Here is an 11,749-nt window from a genome sequence, read left to right as displayed (position 1 = left end):
CAAGTCCAAAGGCAATTAGTTCTGCTACAAAATTCCTTCTTGCTTAGGAGAGGTCAGGTTTTTTTTTTTCTATTAATGCCTTTGACTGATTAAATGAGACCTATCCACATTGTGAAGGGTAATCTGCTTTATTCAGAACCTATCAATTTAAAGGTTAATCTCATCTAAAAAAAAATCACCTTCACACAGCAACATCTAGAATAATACTTGACCAGATATCTAGGTACCCTGGCCCAGCCAAGCTGACACATAAAACTAACAATGGTTAGTTTCGACACCCACCTGCTATGGCCCATTCCCAGCTCATAGGTGGCCGTGGGAATGGCAGCTCACATGTGCCGTGCATTAGTGTCATGCTGTTGACCACACACAGCAAAGAGTACAATCTTTACAAAAACTTGTAGATGCAGTCTTTCAACCACTTGATACTTGAGTATGCTGTTTCCAAAACCAGACATATTTTTATTCTTACATGACTATAATATAGTTACCCAAATCATCAATTTAACTTTGAAGAAATACTGTTTCTATGTGGATACATTTTAAAGGCTCTTGTTATAGGTTCAAAATTTCCTTCCCAAGGTTTCTACCAGTTTATATTTTTGTCAGTAGTATGTGAGCATTTCAAATAATTCTTTACAATGTTAGAATTGTAGACTTACATAGTTTTAAGCTTTGTAGACTGATACACAGTGTCTTCAGATTCCTCCCAGTAGAATCCTATCTCTTTTTGTTACTATAGTCCTCACCTTGCTTATCTATATTTTGGATTTTCTTCATGGAATTTTCCTAAGAATAAAAAAGAAAAAGTTTACAACTCTGGAAGTGTTGGGGGAACTTCCAGACTTGACTGTCCCTGCCACAAAAGCACTTTTATTACTATAACTGTTCTTTATTACATATACTTATTTTTAAATTTATCTTTACAACCTCTCTTAGAGAATATAATTTTACAGATAAAATTATGAGGTTAAATGTCTTTCCCAGTTATACAACTATGTGTACTCCTCTTTGACTGCCTGACTTCAGAGCTGATAACATTATAATTATATTGGGCTGCTTAGGTGGGAAGGACAGTGAAACACTCTGAACATTTGCCAAAGAGAATTCATATCTGGTATATTTAATTGTCTTGAAGACAGTGATCAAAGCATCTCTCATGAAAGATAATAGAAGGTATCAGACTTCTATCATTAGGCTCCAGATGGGGATTGAAGATGATAAAGAATGTTGGATGTTAAAATTGGGCAAAAAAATATTCAACAGATAAGAGAATAATGATTGGTGTATTCAGATGTATCTGTAGGAAATCTCTGACCAACAACAATCAGTTTGCTGAATAACCAGTTCTCTCCTTTTCCTGTGAAACTAACAGCTGCCCCATGCAGATGAATTGTTTGCTTATTGTTATTTTAATAAAACTTTTCTGTTCTCTCAAAAAAAAATTGGGCAGGAAATACAACTTTTAGACTAATATGATTGCCAAATCAAAGGAGATTGTATGTGAACTGGAGACAGAATAAACACTGAAAACCAACACATACTGCAAAACTAATAAAGTTTAGCAAGTCTTCAGAACTGACAAGATTTAACACAGATATGATGAAAGGGGGTGGTGAAATTTGACTCTGATATATGGTTAAATACAGGAGAGGAGCTGATAATTCATCAAGGGGGAATAGAAGACTTTTGAGGAATAACAGCCAGAATGGCTAAACTAAGAAATAAGGGAGATTGGTTCACAGTAGAGGAGTAGAAGGATGTGTGCTCATCTTCTTCTGTAAGAGCACCAAAATCGCAACTAGCTGTTGACCAGCCATTGGCAGGTGGATGCTGGAACCCACCAAAAAGAGAAACCCCATGCCCAGAGAAAAAGGAGAAGCTGCAGCAGGACAGGAAGGGCGAAATCACGATAAAGTCAGACCCCATACCCACTGGGATTTCCTGGTGGCTCAGATGGTAAGGTATCTGCCTGCAGCACGGGAAACCTGGGTTTGATCTCTGGATCAGGAAGATCCCCTGGAGAAGGGAACGAACGGTTACCCACTCCAGTATTCTTGCCCGGAGAATCCCACGGACAGAGGAGCCTGGCAGGCTACGGTCCATGGGGTTGCTAAGAGCTGGACATGACTGAGCGACTTCAGTTTCATCTTCATACCCACTGATGGGCAACCCACAAACTGGAGAACAATAAGACTAAAGAAGTTCTCCCCCTGTTGTAAAGGTTCTGAGCCTCGCATCGGACTTCCAAGCCTGGGGATCCAACAAAGAGAGGTTAGGAATCCCCAGGGAATGTGACTCTGAAGACTAGCAGCATTTGATTACAGGACTTCCACAGAACTGGGGAAAGCAGAGACTTTACTCTTAGAGAGCACAAATAAAATCTTGTGCACACCAGGACACAGGAGACAGGAGCGCTGACCCCACAATAAACTGAACCAGACCTACCTGCTAGTGTTGGAGGGTCTCCACCTCCTGTGGAGGTGTGGGTTGGCAATGGCTTGCCGCAGGGACGGAGTCACTGGCAGCAGCAGTCTGGGAGGTGCCCCTTAGCATAAGCTGTCTTGGAGGTTGCCATTAGTCCTGCCATAGAACGTGTAGACTCCAGGGCTGTGTTCCCTCAGGCCAAACAACTAACAGGGAGGAAGGGAAGCCCCATCCATCAGCAGATAACCACATTAAAACTTTACTGAGCAAGGCCCTGCCCACTAGAGCAAGACCTAGGTTTTCCATCAGAAAACTTATACAGGCCTCTTTGCCTCCTTCACCAGAGGGCAGACAGAAGAAGCAAGAAGAACCGCGATTCCACAGCTGCTAGAATGAAAACCACATCACAGAAAGTTATTCAAAATAAACAGCCAGAAGTGGAGATAAACAACTTTCTAGAAAAAGAATGCAAAATAATGATAGTGAAGATGATCCAGGATCTCAGAAGAATGGAGAAGATGCAAGAAACATTTACTAAAGACCTAGAAGAGCAGAAGAACAAACAGAGATGAACAATTCACTAGAAGGAATCAATAGAATAACTGAGGTGGAAGAATGGATGAGTGACTTGGAAGATAGGATGGAGGAAATCATTGCCACAAAACAGAATACTGACAAAAGAATGAAAAAAAAAAAAATGAAGACATCCTAAGAGTCCTCTGGGACATTAAATGCACTAACATTCACATTATATGGGTCCCAGAAGGAGGAGAGAGAGAAAGGACCTGAGAAAGTATTTGAAGAGATAGTAGTTGAAAACTTTCCTAAATTAGGAGAGGAAATAGTTAACCAAGTCCGGGAAGCACAGCGAGCCCCAGGCAGGGTAAACTCAAGGAGGAACACACCAACACACGCAGTAAACCAGCTGACAAAGATAAAATATTAAAAGCAACAAGGGAGAAACACAAGGGAACTCCTATCAGGTTATCAACTGATTTCTTAACAGAAACTCTACGAGCCATAAGGGAATGGCACGATATATTCAAAGTGATGAAAGGGAAGAGCCTACAACTAGGAATACTCTACCCAGCAAGACTCTCATTCAGATTTGACAGAGAAATCAAAAGCTTTCCAGACAAGCTAAAGTTAAGAGAATTCAGCACCACCAAACCACCTTTACAACTAATGCTAAAGGAACTTCTCTAGGCAGGAAACACAGAGAAGGGAAAGATTTACAGAAAATAAACCCAAAATGATTAAGAAGATGGTAATAGAATCATACATATTGATATTTATCTTAAATGTAAAAGGATTAAATCCATCAGCCAAAAGACATAGCCTGGCTAAGTGGATGAAAACATCTGCATGTATGTTACCACATCACTTCTACTTAGCATGTAATTCTACCCCTCAAATTATATATGATTATTTTATATTGTTAGATTAATCCTGTTCCCATTACGGCTTACAATTATAATTATCTTGTTTTTTTGGTCTGGCTATTGCTTGTTAAAACTGACAACATATTTTACTATTGTGATTATGTAATTATTATTCATTTGATACCATGTATCATGATTGGTTAACAGAAAATAATGGAATATCACAAAAACTGCCATTTAATAGAAAAACTTGTAATCACTTCTTAAAATCCAGATGCATGTTAGAATTATCTTGGAACTTTTTGAAAAATAAAAATGCCCAGGTATTGTTTTCTTTCTCCAAAGCTTTAAATATGATTCTTAAGAGCAGCCATGTTTAAAAACAACTGGACTGTATGATGATCTTTTACCTTTATCCAGTTTGTTTTACTTTTTCTATTCATGGTCAGTACTCCCATTTCATTTAGTTTATGTTTTCTAATTTCTCTGTCTCTTTTTTTTGTTGTTCTTTCTCAAGCCTTTATCAAATGTAGTAAAAAAGCTTTTATATGCATATGGGGTCGAGAAGAGTTGGACACGACTGAGTGACTTCACTGTCACTTTTCACTTTCATGCATTGGAGAAGGAAATGGCAACCCACTCCAGTGTTCTTGCACGGAGAGTCAGGGACGGGGGAGCCTGGTGGGTTGCCGTCTATGGGGTCACACAGGGTCGGACACGACTGAAGCAACTTAGCAGCAGCAGCATGTGTTATACATATGTACAGTATGTATAATGTACACATTTTAGAAAATGTATGATTTTTTGCCTAGATAAAAAATTTGTGACATTTTGATTCCACTTGTTTGACTGAGTGTGAATAGAATGCTAGATTTCTCATTTATATTCACTTAAAACTTTGATATAGGTCCGTTTATTCTGGCATCTAATATTACTGCTAAAAATCTAGACAGCGTATAAACTTAGTGATTTTTAAAAAATTTTGATGAGCCTTGAAACTTTTAATCCAATTCTGAGAATATAAAGAAATACTGTGTTGTTAAAAAAAATAAGAAATTAATATGTGATCAGTATGATTAACTAAAGTACAGATATTGTTCAAATATCACACAGTTTTATGCTAGTACCCATTATTTGTTTCCATGCATTGTATTTAGTTGCTTTATCTTCATGCACCAAATTCTGATAAATTCTCTTTTTTCATTCTGTTGTTAATATTTTCTAATTTTCCTTGTTATGACTTGATACATCCATCATTTAAAAATGAACATTTAATTTCCAAATACATGAGGTTTTTAAAGTATATTTGATACTAATTTTTCATTTAAATTCATTCTTCTCTGAAATCACCGTCTGTGTTTTTCTAGTCTTCTAACTTTATTGAGGCTTTCAGTGGCTAAGTCAAAGATCTCTCTTGATGAATGTCACATTGCACTTGAAAATATGTGGGTTATTTTCAGATATCTTTTAATATTGATTTCTAATATAGTTCTACAGTACTGAGAATAGACTTTGTATGAGTTCAATACCTTTAGACCAAGGAATTTTTGCACCTTGTTTTATGTCCCTGGGTAGGTTCCAGAGCTAACATCTCCCCCCTCCAAAAAAACAATGTCCTTTTCATTATAGGGGACTGGAATGCAAAAGTAGGAAATCAAGAGATACCTGGAGTAGCAGGCAAATATGGCCTTGTAGTACAGAATGAAGTAAGGCAAAGGCTAACAAGAGTATTGCCAAGAGAACGCACTGGTCGTAGCAAACACCCTCTTCCAACAACACAAGGGAAGACTCTAAACATGGACATTGACCAGATGGTCAATACCAAAATCAGATTGATTATATTCTTTGCAGCCAAAGATGGAGAAGCTCTATACAGTCAGCAAAAACAAGACTGGGAGCTGACTGTGGCTCAGATCATGAACTCCTTATTGCCAGATTCAGACTTAAAAGTAGGGGAAAAAGTAGGGACTTGAAAAAAGTAGGGAAAGCCACTAGACCGTTCAGGTATGACCTAAATCAAATCCCTTACGATTATACAATGGAAGTGACAAATAGATTCAAGGGATTAGATCTGATAGAGTGCCTGAAGAACTATGGACAGAGGTTTGTGACATTGTACAAGAGGCAGTGATCAAAACTATCCCCAAGAAAAAGAAATGCAAAACACCAAGATGGTTGCCTTACAAATAGCTGAGAAAAGAAGATAAGGCAAAGGGGAAAAGGAAAGATATAGCCATTTGAATGCAGAGTTCCAAAGAGCAAGGAGAGATAAGAAAGCCTTCCTCAGTGATAAATGCAAAGAGATGGAGGTAAACAATAGAATGGGAAAGACTAGAGATCTCTTCAAGAAAATTAGAGATACCAAGGGAACATTTCATGCAAAGATGGACACAATAAAGGACAGAAATGGTATGGACCTAACAGAAGCAGAAGATATTAAGAGGTGGCAAGAATACACAGAAGAACTGTACAAAAATGATCTTCATGACCCAGATAATCACAATGGTGTGATCACTCACCTACAACCAGACATCCTGGAATGTAAAATCAAGTGGGCCTTAGGAGGCATCACTACAAACAAAGTTAGTGGAGGTGATGGATTTCCAGTTGAGCTATTTCAAATCCTGAAAGATGATGCTGTGAAAGTGCTGCACTCAATATGTAAGCAAATTTGGAAAACTCAGCAGTGGCTACAGGATTGGAAAAGGTCAGTTTTCATTCCAGTCCCAAAGAAAGGCAATGCCAAAGAATGTTCAGACTACTGCACAATTGCACTCATCTTACACTCTAGTGAAGTAATGCTCAAAATCCTCCAAGCCAGGCTTCAACAGTAAATGAACCGTGAACTTCAGATGTTCAGCTGGATTTCAAAAAGACAGAGGAACCAGAAATTAAATTGCCAACATTCATTGGATCATCAAAAAAGCAGGAGAGTTCAAAAAAAACATCTGCTTTATTGAGTATGCCAAAGCCTTTGATTGTGTGGGTCACAACAAACTGTGGAAAATTCTTAAAGAAATGGGAATACCAGACCACCTTACCTGCCTCCTGAGAAATCTGTATGCAGGTCAAGAAGCAACAGTTAGAACCAGACATGGAACAACAGACTTAATTCAAAATAGGAAAGGAGTACATCAAGGCTGTATATTGTCACCCTGCTTATTTAACTTATATGCAGAGTACATCATGTGGAATGCTGGGCTGGATGAAGCACAGGCTGGAATCAAGATTGCCGGGAGAAATATCAATAATCTCAGATATGCAGATAACACCATCCTTATGGCAGAAAGCAAAGAAAAACTGAAGAGCCTTGTGATGAAAGTGAAAGAGGAGAGTGAAAGAGTTGGCTTAAAGCTCAACATTCAGAAAACTAAGATCATGGCATCTGGTCCCATTACTTCATGGCAAATAGATGAGGAAACAATGGGAACAGTGACAGACTTTTATTTTTTGAGCTCCAGAATCACTGCAGATGGTGACTGCAGCCATGAAATTAAAAGACACTTGCTCCTTGGAAGAAACGCTATGACCAACCTAGACAGCATATTATAAAGCAGAGACATTACTTTGCCTACAAAGGTCCATCTAATAAAAGCTATGGTTTTTCCAGTAGTCATGTATGGATGTGACAGTTGGACTGTGAAGGAAACTGAGTGCCAAAGAATTGATGCTTTTGAACTGTGGTGTTAGAGAAGACTCTTGAGAGTCCCTTAGACTGCAAGGAGATCAAACCAGTCCATCCTATAGGAAATCAGTCCTGAATATTCATTGGAAGGACTGATGCTGAAGCTGAAGCTTCAGTAGTTGGGCTACATGATGCAAAGAACTGACTCATTTGAAAAGACCCTGATGCTGGGAAAGATTGAAGGCAGGAGGAGAAGGGGACGACAGAGGATGAGACAGTTGGATGGCATCACTGACTCAATGGATATGAGTTTGAGCAAGCTCTGGGAGTTGGTGATGGACAGGGAGGCCTGGCAATGCTGCAGTCCATGGGGTCACAAAGGGTCAGACTGACTCTGACTGAACTGAACTGAACTGATGTTCCAGTATCTCCTGGTTTATAGTCTGTGGGAACTTGAATAGAATTTGTATCCTACTGTTGTGTGACAATTATATAAATCTTAATTATGTTGAATTGATTCATAGTGCTTTTTAAGGTCTACTATATCCTTCTATTTTTCTGTCTATTCTATTACTTTTTGAGAGTTTTATATTGAAACTCCAACTAAAAATTCGTAATTTGTCTGCTTAAAAAATAATTATATGGTGAAACTCTGTTTAACTTTGTTCTGTATTTTCCAAATCTCTAAATGTGTTGTCATACTTTCATAGTTTTAAAAATAAAGAAGAAGAAAAAATATGAAAGCCCAACAATTTTTTAGAGATCATCCAGTCCTACTTCTTTCCCTTATAGTTGAAAACACTGATGCTCTTGAGATTATAAATGTAGGAAGTTGCATGGTGATAGAAACTGCGTTTTTTGACTCCTAAGTTCTGATGTTTTTTTACTCTCTTGAATATTATGAAATTTTAATCTGTAATATAAAAATTATCTTATTTTCACTTTAAATTCTCTTTGGAAGTAAGCAGATTCGGTATTGTAGTCATACAGTCATTGTTTACAAGTGATATATCAGGACTTACCTAGTAGTACGATGGATAAGAGTCGCCCTCCCAATGCAGGGGAAACAGGTTTGGTCTCTTATCTGGGAAGATTCCACATGATGCAAAGCAACTAAGCCCGTGCACCACAACTACAGAAGCCCTCACACCCTAGAGTCTGTATGCCACACTAATGAGCCCACAAGCTGCGACTCCTGAAGCCCAAGAGCCTAGAGCTTGTGCTCAGCAACGAGACGCCAGCACAGCGAGAAGTCTGTACCACAGCCAAGAGTAGCCCCGCTCACCACAGCTAAAGAAATCCCCCGTGAAGCAACGAAACCCGTTGCAGCCGTTAATTGATCAAAAAGAAGGAGATATCATCTAGAAATGGACATGATGAAAATTGAAATTATAATGTTGAAATACCCCAAGTGTAAAGATAGTGGTATAGGTAGTTACTTTGCTCAAACTCAGAAGAGTTGCATCATCTGGGTTAGTCTGTATTTAAAATGTATGTGCTTTCTATAACAACAGTGTTGGAGAGCAAAATAATAATGACAACTTTTTTGTTTGGGGGAGGAGCAATCATTATTTTTCTCAGTCACATACAAACAATAAAAGCAATTTCTATTATAAGTAGCCATTTGTCTTCATTCCTATTCTGTATGTATTTATTCACACTGTCTCATTAAATTCTGAGATTATTCAGAACTCCTTGGATATGTTGTAATTTTACCATCTGGGATACATCAGTCATAAAATACATATACATTGTAATAAAAACTGATGCTTCATAAGAATTCATATCAGCTATACTCCATATCTAAGACCTTTGTTCTGTTGAACAGTGGAACTGTGTAATATTTCAATTCAAAAAAAATTGATCTTGTTTTCTAATTTTTTTCAGACTCTGCTTTAACACTAAAGTAACGTTCATGGCATGCAGAAATCTTTGGAGAATTTATGTAAAATCCATGTTATTTATTTAGCTCATGAGTTTCACTGTAATGCTACAAATATCTATAATAATCATACTATATTAAGTTATTTAGAACAGTTTGGTGGGGTTCTACAGACCTTGGTGGTCTTATTAAATTCCATATAACTAGTAATATGTTGTGATGTATTGTGATAGATAAAAAATTGCTCACTAGCCCCTTTCTCATCTGTTAATGTATTTAACTCATTCCAGATGCTCCACAGATACAGAGAAGAAATAGAGAAAAATTAAGGAAGTGATATGAATGCTTCCTGCATGTAAAATACTATTTGAGTATTGGGGGATCAACAGACAGAAAACAACGTTTCTAATACCAAATCATTTTTTACTGAAGATTCAAAATACTATCCCTGTCCTTGGAGAGGATACAATCAAGTGGTGGGAATTAGGCAGTAAACGTCATTGTAATCTGTCACACAATATTGTAAAACCAGAAGTTAAGAGGACGTGAATGTCAAGCAGGGAGAAATCGCAACTGGTTGAGGACTTCCAAGACTTCTTGAAAGGCATGGTATTTGAGGTGGGTCTTGAAAGTAGGCAGTTTACAGGTTATGCTAGAGTAAGGATCCATGAACAAAGATAAAGAGAATACATTGGATATTTGGGGGGAATAACATAAAGTAAATTGATGTTGTTTGGAAGGATGAACAGTGATGCTTGCTAGCTGCCATTTAATGAACACCTGCATGCTGTGCTTCTTGCCACATACCCTGCATGCATCATTTCATAGAACTTTGTGAATACTTTATGAGGTAGTGCTAGTATTATTCCCACTTTCCAGATAGATATGAAATGATTTCCTGAAGGTCATACAGCTATTAAATTGATGTTTTTAGATCTTAGTCTAAGTCTGACTGGTAATAAAATTCATAATCTTAAGTATTTCACTATAGAGTTACATTGTGGAAAATTGAAAGTGGGGACATTATTTTCAACTATGTTACCAGTGGCAAACTATACACTTTTTAGCAAAAGTACCAATTATTGTGAGTTTCTAAGATTAGTCACTTATTCATGAGTTAAAATAATTAATATAGGGGGAGAGAGAGTAGACAGATTGGTTAGTAGGCTATTTCAGTTCAGTTCAGTTCAGTCACTCAGTCGTGTCCGACTTTTTACGACCCCATGAATCGCAGCACACCAGGCCTACCTGTCCATCACCAACTCCCAGAGTTTACCCAAACTCATGTCTGTCAAGTCGGTGATGCCATCCAGCCATCTCATCCTCTATCGTCCTCTTCTTCTCCTGCCCCCAATCCCTCCCAGCATCAGAGTCTTTTCCAATGAGTCAGCTGTTTGCATGAGGTGGCCAAAGTACTGGAGTTTTCAGCTTTAGCATCATTCCTTCCAAAGAACACTCAGGACTGATCTCCTTTAGAATGGACTGGTTGGATCTCCTTGCAATCCAAGGGACTCTCGGGAGTCTTGTCCAACACCACAGTTCAAAAGCATCAATTCTTCAGCGCTCAGCTTTCTTCACAGTCCAACTCTCACATCCATACATGACTACTGGAAAAACCATAGCCTTGACTAGACGGACCTTTGTTGGCAAAGTAATGTCTCTGCTTTTGAATGTGCTATCTAGGTTGGTCATAACTTTCCTTCCAAGGAGTAAGCGTCTTTTAATTTCATGGCTGCAGTCACCATCTGCAGTGATTTTGGAACCCCCAAAATAAAGTCTGCCACAGTTTCCACTGTTTGCCCATCTATTTCCCATGAAGTGATGGGACCAGATGCCATGATCTTCATTTTCTGAATGTTGAGCTTTAAGCCCACTTTTTCACTCTCCTCTTTCACTTTCATCAAGAGGCTTTTGAGTTCCTCTTCACTTTTTGCCATAAGGTGGTGTCATCTGCATATCTGAGGTTATTGATATTTCTCCTGGAAATCTTGATTCCAGCTTGTGTTTCTTCCAGTCCAGCATTTCTCATGATGTACTCTGCATATAAGTTAAATAAGCAGGGTGACAATATACAGCCTTGATGTACTCCTTTTCCTATTTGGAACCAGTCTGTTGTTCCATGTCCAGTTCTAACTTGCTTTCTGACCTGCATATAGGTTTCTCAAGAGGCAGGTCAGGTCGTCTGGTATTCCCATCTCTTTCAGAATTTTCCACAGTTTATTGTGGTCCACACAGTCAAAAGACTTTGGCATAGTCAAGAAAGCAGAAATAGATGTTTTTCTGGAACTCTCTTGCTTTTTCGATCCAGCGGATGTTGGCAATTTGATCTCTGGTTCCTCTGCCTTTTCTAAAACCAGCTTGAACATCTGGAAATTCACTGTTCACATATTGCTGAAGCCTGGCTTGGAGAATTTTGAGCTTTACTTTATTAGC

Source organism: Oryx dammah, unplaced genomic scaffold (genome assembly GCF_014754425.2).
Source record: "Oryx dammah isolate SB20612 unplaced genomic scaffold, SCBI_Odam_1.1 HiC_scaffold_9, whole genome shotgun sequence".
Lineage (NCBI taxonomy): Eukaryota > Metazoa > Chordata > Mammalia > Artiodactyla > Bovidae > Oryx > Oryx dammah.
The sequence above is the reverse complement of the archived record's forward strand: the minus strand, read 5'-3'. Positions refer to the sequence as shown.